General features: G+C 46.7%; 1 long non-coding RNA gene across 2 annotated transcripts in view; it reads left to right on the top strand.

The window, feature by feature from the left end:
- The first annotated feature begins 815 nt into the window (after positions 1-815).
- The window catches only part of LOC310690036, a 32,737-nt gene continuing 25,301 nt past the window's right edge, over positions 816-8,251 (top strand). Inside the window, exons 1-2 of one of the 2 annotated variants that reach the window (XR_014517816.1) lie at positions 816-1,406; positions 1,437-2,973. This is a non-coding gene — a long non-coding RNA (uncharacterized lncRNA). Of the gene's footprint in view, positions 2,974-8,251 lie in introns of both variants that reach the window. The other variant, XR_014517817.1, reaches the window with a different exon arrangement.

Raw genomic sequence — 8,251 nt, 5'->3', positions numbered from 1 at the left:
TTATTATCTGTCACGGGGCTGCCTCAGGTCTCAGCTCACAAAAGACCAACGCCTCCTCTTCTTATATACAAGGATGTTTATTGCAGTTCATTATTGGTTCCACAACCGAGGCGCGCAGCCCCGCGTCTCTTAGCCTAGACGTTTGAAGTCCCCTCTGAATCGGTCCCACCTCTACACCAGTTTAAGAGGCTTGTGCTAGACCACCTCTTTCTGTCCTTTCTTTTCCGCAGGGTCTTTCTGCCCCCCTGGGTTCCTTCCCTCCTGCTTTCCCCTGACGCGGATCCCTCAGATGCCTGCTCCCCCCTCCTTCGTGCTTTGGGGCCAGGCTCCTCCTCCGGGCTCTCTGCATTTCCGCGCGCCTCCACATTTGAACTTGGCGTGCGTTCGCTACCCCTGACCTTCCTTTTGACAGTTACACTGCTCCCTGTACTACTCTCCGCCCCTTCAGGTAGGACGTCCTGCCCCGATCTCCTTCCCCTGTCTCCTTCCTGCTCTGCTCCGTGTGTCACACTGGAAACTCCACCCTTCTCACTCCGTTCCTCCTGAGAAGCCGACCCCGATCTCCCACTCCCACTCGGGGTTTCCCTGCTGCTTCCCTGCTCCTGGCAAGTCCCCCCTGTGACCCCCCTTGGCTTGACCAGGGGCGCCCCCTTCTGGGAATCCTCCGATTCACTTGAGAGACTCATGGAAGACCTCAAGTCATTGTCATCCTCTTCCTCACTGTCCTGGGTTTCTTCCCCATCGCTCTCCGTCTCCCCCCTCACCTGTGCCTCTGTCCCTGAACCCCTGACATCCTCATTAATTCTGTTGGGAGCCATCCAGAGTGGCTGGGGAAACTCAGCCAGATGGGTGGGGTATAAATAATAAGTAGTAGTAGTTGTTGTTGTTACAGTGCTGGGCTGAGACAGTGAATAAACCCTCTGCACTCCTTTCTTGCACAAAGGGCAGGCTGTAGCAGGGCTGCACTTTTAGCCCCGGCCCCATTGTCTGGGTTTCCTTGTCCAAATACAATGTCTAAAGCACCAGCCCCTCCTTGCATGTGTGGATTGTGTGCCATTGGCACACTCACACAACCAACTGCTCTAATTGGGCAGCACCCCCTACATGTGAGGAGGCGCAAGCACCTTGGCTTGGCTTTTGCATGCAGACAACCACATGCAGTTGCTATGAGAAGAAGATCCATTGCTGGGACAGGGCGAAAAGAGTGGCTCCTCTCCAGTCTGCATCCAGGTATGCTCTACATGGAAATAACAAGTGTGCATGGCTTTAGTTTTTGAGTAATTCTCTCTTTTCTTGAGTGATGCACAAAGGCTGGAGAAAAGAGCTCCAATTATGGGCCCAGCAGGAAGAAAGGAGGGAGGGGTTATTCAGGGGCTCACTAGTACAAGAAATTTTTTACTCTACCTGTTTGGGAGTCCAAAGACTCCTCTCTTGAGAGCTTGAAAAACCTGAGAATTCTACAAACCTAGCCAACTGCAGAAATAGCTTGGAATAATATCGGCGCAAAACAGATTTCTATTTCTCTGCATCTAAGGTGAGCCTTTGCAATGACCCTTCTGGGCTGCGTTGTTTAGACTCCCCTTGCTAGTCCCTGCTTTGCCAATTGGAGAAGCAGGGATCTTTCTCAGTGTGAACAGCAGATGTCAGATATGCTGAATCCGGTTAATTAATGCATTTTTGCCTTTTGAGTCATACTGTACAAATATGTTTTGTTTACCCCTTTTTCTCAGTGCTACCATATATGCTGCGTAGATTACTCATATGGTGAGAGCATCTGGGGCTCTGTGTTGTGTGGTACAGGGAACGGGAATGAACCCGGACTCTCTGCCTCCCTTAACAAACAACTGATGCTGATAAAGCCTCACCGTTTCAGCTGTCCATCTACATTGGTCCATGTAGCTCAGTATTGTCCACACTGATTGACAGCAGCTCTCCAGGTTTTTTAGGCAGGGTTCCCTCCCCCCATCCTACCTGGAGATACCAGAGATCAAACCTGTGACCTCTGCCACTGAGCTGTGGCCCTTCCCATGGCTGCCTTGCTACCAAAGGTGCTTTTTTTCCTGGATCAGGACTTGTGTGAGCAGTCACAGATACTCACAAACCATAATCAATGTTTTCTTTTGTATAGGCATTTCCACATCCTGAAGAAGGTGAACTTCCTTTAAGGAATCCATAGGGGATTGCTCAACTTCTGTAAAAGCCAAAATAGCACAAAACCTTTGGAGAACTCTGAGGCTTACAAAAAATAAATAAATCCTCGCAGTGTTCTCCATCATTGTTTGTATTTGCCTGTCAAACAAGTGCTTGCTTCTTTCTATTTTCTTAGCTAAAACCGGACACAAGTGTAGAAAATGTGAATGAAGGTGGGGATGGAAGAGTCACGCTTTAAGAAGAAAGAGACAGTGAGAGACATGAATATTATTAAGACGCTGTTAGGGCCAAATGCAGTGAAATGTACTTCACAGTCACCTGGTTCACAGGCTCAAGAAAAGAGTCTAGCTAAAGGAAAACAGAAGGAAATGGTTGCAGGGTGAACTGAAATAACCTGAAGATATCAAAACAAGTAGGTATCTTTACTGCTGTTTTTATCTTGACAATGTTGATTCTACTTATCTGCCTGTCCCCAGCCTGTTCCGCCCTTGCCCATTTTTTAATTCTTTGAAATTCCAACTATATTCATTTCCCTAATTACTTACATATCATGCTTTCATTCCTGTTAGGTCCCCAGAGCACCACGTAGCAGCTGGGAGAATCCCAGAACAGCAGTGGGCAATTTCTTAAAATAATTGCATTGAAACAGGGTTAACTTGCCATCTGAACTCAGTCAATGAGGTAGATAGATCTTCTGAAGCAATGAATTCCATAACTTGATCCCTGTTGATGAGATGATCTGGTCCTGCATCCTTGTTCTCACATCTCACAGGGTGGAGGAATAAATAACTAAACATCTCCTAGTCCTACAGGGCTTTGAAGGTAAGGGTCAGCATCTTGAATTTCAGCAGCAAACAAATTCAGAACCAGTGTCACTGATCTAATATCAGTGTTTTGTAATATGGCTGAATAAACTGGGTTACCATCAGAAGCCTCACCAATGCATATTGCACCAATTGACATTTCCAGACATTTCCAAGGACGACCCAGGTAGTGTTCTAAGTTTTTGGCGGGAGAGTAGGCTGTATGCTGAGACCCTTCTAATTCCTGGCTAGCTTCCTGATAAAGCAATACTGTGATACCTCGGGTTACAGACACTTCAGGTTACAGACTCCGCTAACCCAGAAATAGTACCTCAGGTTAAGAACATTACCTCAGGATGAGAACAGAAATCATGCGGCGGCAGTGGGAGGCCCCATTAGTTAAGTGGTGCTTCAGGTTAAGAACGGTTTCAGGTTAAGAACGGACCTCCGGAACGAATTAAGTTCTTAACCCAAGGTAGTACCGCTGTAGGCCATTAAGGAAACAAAGGGAGCAGTTCTGTGCTAGGCCTCAAGAGGGCCTTGCTTCCCCCATAGCTGCTGCCTTGGACTCAGGCAGAAATCAGGCATGGCTCTGATTCTGTGGCTTCCCAGCCTGTTGCTTTGCTGCCAGCTTGAGGCTCACATAATTCTCAACTGTAGCCTTTGTCTTTATGTTTAAGGAAGCTTTTAATATTTGATGAATTATTGTATTTAATATTTTGTTGGAAGCAGCCCAGAGTGCCTGGGGAAACCCAACCAGATGGGTAGGGTATAAATATATTATTATTATTATTATTATTATTATTATTATTATTATTATTATGGTACCTCGGTTTAAGAACAGTCCAGTTTAAGAACGATTTGGTTTACAAACTCTGCAAAACCAGAAATAGTGTCTTGGTTTGAGAACTTTGCCTCGGAATCCGAACTGTGGAAGGGCACCAGTGGCAGGAGGCCTCATTAGGGAAAGCGTGCTTCGGTTTAAGAATGGAATTCCGGAACAGATTAAATTCGTAAACCGAGGTACCACTGTATTATTATTATTATAACCACCAGCCAGCTGAGGAAGGGGGACCTACTCATTTCCCATCAAGCATAGAGCTGTTCGCTTTGTTTCCTTAGGGGTGGCGTGCAACACTATGACTATTTTAATCTGGAAGTGTCCAGGGTGCTGGATAACTGGCAAAATTAATACAGTCATGCCTCAGAAGTCGAATGCCTTGCGAGACGAATGTTTTGGCTCCCGAACGCCGCAAACCCGGAAGTGAGTGTTCCGGTTTGCGAATGTTCTTTGGAACCCCAGATGTCTGACGTGGGTTCTGATTGGCTGCAGGACCTTCCTGCAGCCAATCGGAAGCTGCGCCTTGATTTCTGAACGTTTTGGAAGTTGAACGGACTTCTGGAACAGATTCTGTTCAACTTCTGAGGTACAACTGTATTCCCAATACAGCAGCTGAGGCTGGAAACACGCTTTCAATTCTGGTTCAAGCTTGGCATGGAAGCTTCAGCAGTATTAATAGGAACCCAGTTTTGAAAGGGCCAATGTGTGGCGGCTCCTCATTTGCCTCCCTAGGGAAACATGCACATAGGATTTCAAGCCTATAGATGGCAGAGTCTCCGTTCACTGCTACCATCTCCCCCATAACCAAATTCTGGAAGCCATTCAAACACCCAAGCATGGAAATACACATTTACACACGCTGTCTCAATCTGATGGCTTCCTTTCATGCCTACAGGAACACCTATTTCAAACCGGCTGGTGTTTTGTCCAGGGACCATGATAATAGGCCGAGCTGCCATTATGTCCTTGTTTGATCACATCATTACCTCCCTACAAAAGAAGAAAACATTTTTCCCCAGTGCTCCAGCCTTTGTTGTCTGCTGAAAATGTCTCCGTAGGAGATATTGCCATGGGGTGTTTTACACAGACCGTTTGTTAGAGAAAATAGAGGGGGATGTTCCTTTGCAGATTCCGACAAGCACAATCCAGCATTTAAGAACTGCATTTGTTCCTCCACAAGTCTCTCGTACAAGTGAGATACTTTTTCCCCTCCCCTTTAAAAGAAGCACCATGATATTAATTAATTTGGACAGAAAATCCTCAGTAGAACAGGTGGAGTCTTTCAGCCATTTGTATATTAACACTCCTAAGTGAGGAATGTTCCTTTCATGTCTGCTCTTTTTAAAGAAACCAAGTCTTCGTCATGCACTTCTGCGAAGAGACGTAGGAATGCACGCAGAGCCCTGCTGGATCAGACCAAAGGTCCTCCTGCTCCAACATCCTTTTCCCTACAGTGGCTGGTCATATGCCTCTGGGAAGCTCAGAATTAGGACACAAAGGCAGCAGCCTTCTCCGGCGGTTGCTCCCCAGAGTCTGGCATTCAGTGAAATGAGTGCGCACAAGGTTGCGCATTGCCTTTATGAAGAGTAGGCATTACTCTCCATGAATCTATCTAATTCCCTTTTAAAGCCATCTAAGCAAGTAGCCATGACTAAGCCCATGTAAGAAACGCCATGAACGAATTAGACAGATTTCCCAGAGGTAACAAGTTAATTCAGAACAAAGCCACATGAGCAATAAAAGAGTCTAGAGAAGATTTTCCCCCCCAAAAAGGACCCTGCGTATTATTACGAGCTACTTGTGGCCTTGCTCACTAGCTTGGCCTCTAACAATAAATTTAATTGGCAGTCGTGGTAAGTTAGGAATGGAAGGTGGTACCCAGTGGCCAAGGTAAGGGCTGAGGCCCGTGTTCTGTCCAGGAGTATTCAGGGCAAGTGAGGGAAATAGGGGTGGGTTTGGGGCTTGCTATAAAAGTCGCAGCACACCCTTTTGCTGCTGGTTAGAGAAAAATCAGGTTTCCAGCGGAAGGAAGAAACTCCAAGCCTAATATAGCCAGTGTGGGTACCTGCTTGCTCATCTTCTGCTCAACCTATATATGGGGGGGGAGGATCCCACGACCCTGAACGAGTGCTGACAAGAAGCATGTCATCTGTAAAAAGCCTTGTACCCAGGTAGAAACAAACATCACCATCAAATGAGTGCAATTGATCATGGCATCATAGAGCTGGAAGGGACCCTGAGGGTCATCCAGTCCAACCCCCTGCAATGAAGGAATGCTGCCCACAGCCACCATTGGGAGGACTCAAACCACCAAGCTTCTGGTTAACCGACTCACTGCGCCACCTTTCTGCAAGGTATGCATCTTCCTGTGCATCCGCTGATAAGGGCTGAAACCCGGCTTCCTTGCAGGATTGGAAGAGCCTCTACTATTCTCAGTGGCGTAGCATGGGTTGTCAGCACCCGGGGCAAAGCAAGTAATTTGCGCCCCCTAACCCGTGGATTTGCGCCCCCTAACCCTAACCCCCAGATGTTGCGCCCGGTGCGGCCGGCCCCCCCTGCACCCCCCACGCTAGGCCACTGACTATTCTTCACCAGGGGATTCAATTCTCAGAGTGGTTTAATGATCCTTCTTCCCAGAGAACTCCAGGAATTGCAGTTCTGTGAGTGGCATAGGAGTCTCCTAACAACTCTCAGGACCATTAACAAACCACAGTTCCCAAGATCCTTTGGGAAAGTAATAACTGCAAAGTGACATGAGAGTGCTTTAAATGGATAGTATAGACGTGACCTAAGTGTCCTGTATTCCATGGATTCTGCAAAAGGCTGCACTGACCCTTCATACCACAAGGGGAAGCAAAGAGAGCTTACTATTGCATGGATTGCAGAGGAATGAAGTTACACTCCAGTTCTAGAGGTGGTGTTTGTTTGTTTTAGCATAGCGGGTTTTTTTCCCAAGTGTGGCTTTCTGGGAGGAAACGTGGGGCAGCTGTAGTTAGAATAGGTCCTAAGCTGGCTATTAGGAAAAGTTGAGGACGATGGATGAGGCCAAACCATAGGAGACTATGATGGTGGAGGTGCAGATTAGGAACAAAGTTTACCCCTTTTGTTAGGATAATTTAGACATTGCATCACGTGGGACTCCTAGGCCAGGCTATGGCCAAATGGGAAAAAAGGGTAGAGAGGGAGGGTCTGCTTAACCCTTTCCCCTCTTCTCCTTTTTTTTAGCACCAAATTGCCTTCAGGCTGCTTTTTGAACTGTGAGCAGAGAGGGAAAGGCAGGGACCCCAGATGCGCTTGACTCCAGTTGTCTTTTGGAGGAAGTGTGGAATGCAGGGGAAATAATGTACTATATAGCAAGAATCTTAGAGCTGCTCTCCTGGGACAAGAGAAAAAGAATGTAAGCAGCTCACTTTTGAAGACTGGCTTTCCGCTCCCGTTTCTCCAGCAGCATTAATGTTGTGCCTCTAACATTAAGAACATGAGCTTTTGTTTGCTGTTAGTCCATCAGCAGGACACCAAAAAGAAAGCAGGAAGCTGAAGTCTATAAATATTATCACTTAATTATATGGGGTTTGTATCGATGAGTCTTCACCCCAGGCACCATAACAAACAAAGGGTTTCCTCTTATTGTAGCCATGTGATTTTATTATTTACTGAGAAAAGATAAGAGCTGCAAACTGGAAAGCAGAAGCACTCCTCTCTGATGCAACTATTTCACTCTCCCATTGCCCTGAGTTGCAAGGGCAGCCTTCGCAGAGTTTCTTCCAGCAATGTAGCAACTCCAGTGGAGGCTCTCACATGGACTCTGGGAAGCTCTTGCAAGATCTCATGAGAGCCTCCCAGAGCTCAAAAGCTATTTTTGTGCAAGGTTTTCCCAGCATGGAAATAGCTTTTAAGCTCTCCACCGTCATTGCATTTAATTTGTGCAATTTCAGTTGGCCAGTCACCAAGTATGTCAAGTTGAAATTGTACAAGTTTAAATGCGTGTAAAGTGTGAGTGATCTGTAATCTGTTTACAAATGTGCAGGTGGAACCGGTGGCTAAATGGGCTTCAAAAGCTAGCATAATGTAGGAATCTAAATCTAAAGATGCTTGTTATAGCTTATAAAGCCCATGAGACCAAGCTGCTTGAAAGATCTCTTTTGGCAATCTGCTCATCCTTTAAGAACGGATGTTCTGGCCCTCTTGCATGTGTCATATGTGGGGGAAACCTACTGTGAAAGGCACTTGTATTTCAAGGAGATAGGTTGATTGGTCTGTAAGATTCTGCCTCCCTGCTTAGTAGCACCTTGGCAAGCGGCAAGGGTTTGGGGTTTGCTTCATTGTTTGCTTTTACCCAGGCCTAAGTAGCAGCAGAATGTGGGAAGACCTGCTGGTGGGCCAGGTGTAGGCTGAGTACCTGCCAGCAGGAATGCAGCTGCAGAGTTGATTAACTGTGCTGCTCCCTGTAGATTGG

This window comes from Podarcis liolepis, assembly GCF_965112155.1.
Source record: "Podarcis liolepis genome assembly, chromosome: 12".
Lineage (NCBI taxonomy): Eukaryota > Metazoa > Chordata > Lepidosauria > Squamata > Lacertidae > Podarcis > Podarcis liolepis.
The sequence above is the reverse complement of the archived record's forward strand: the minus strand, read 5'-3'. Positions and strand labels throughout refer to the sequence as shown.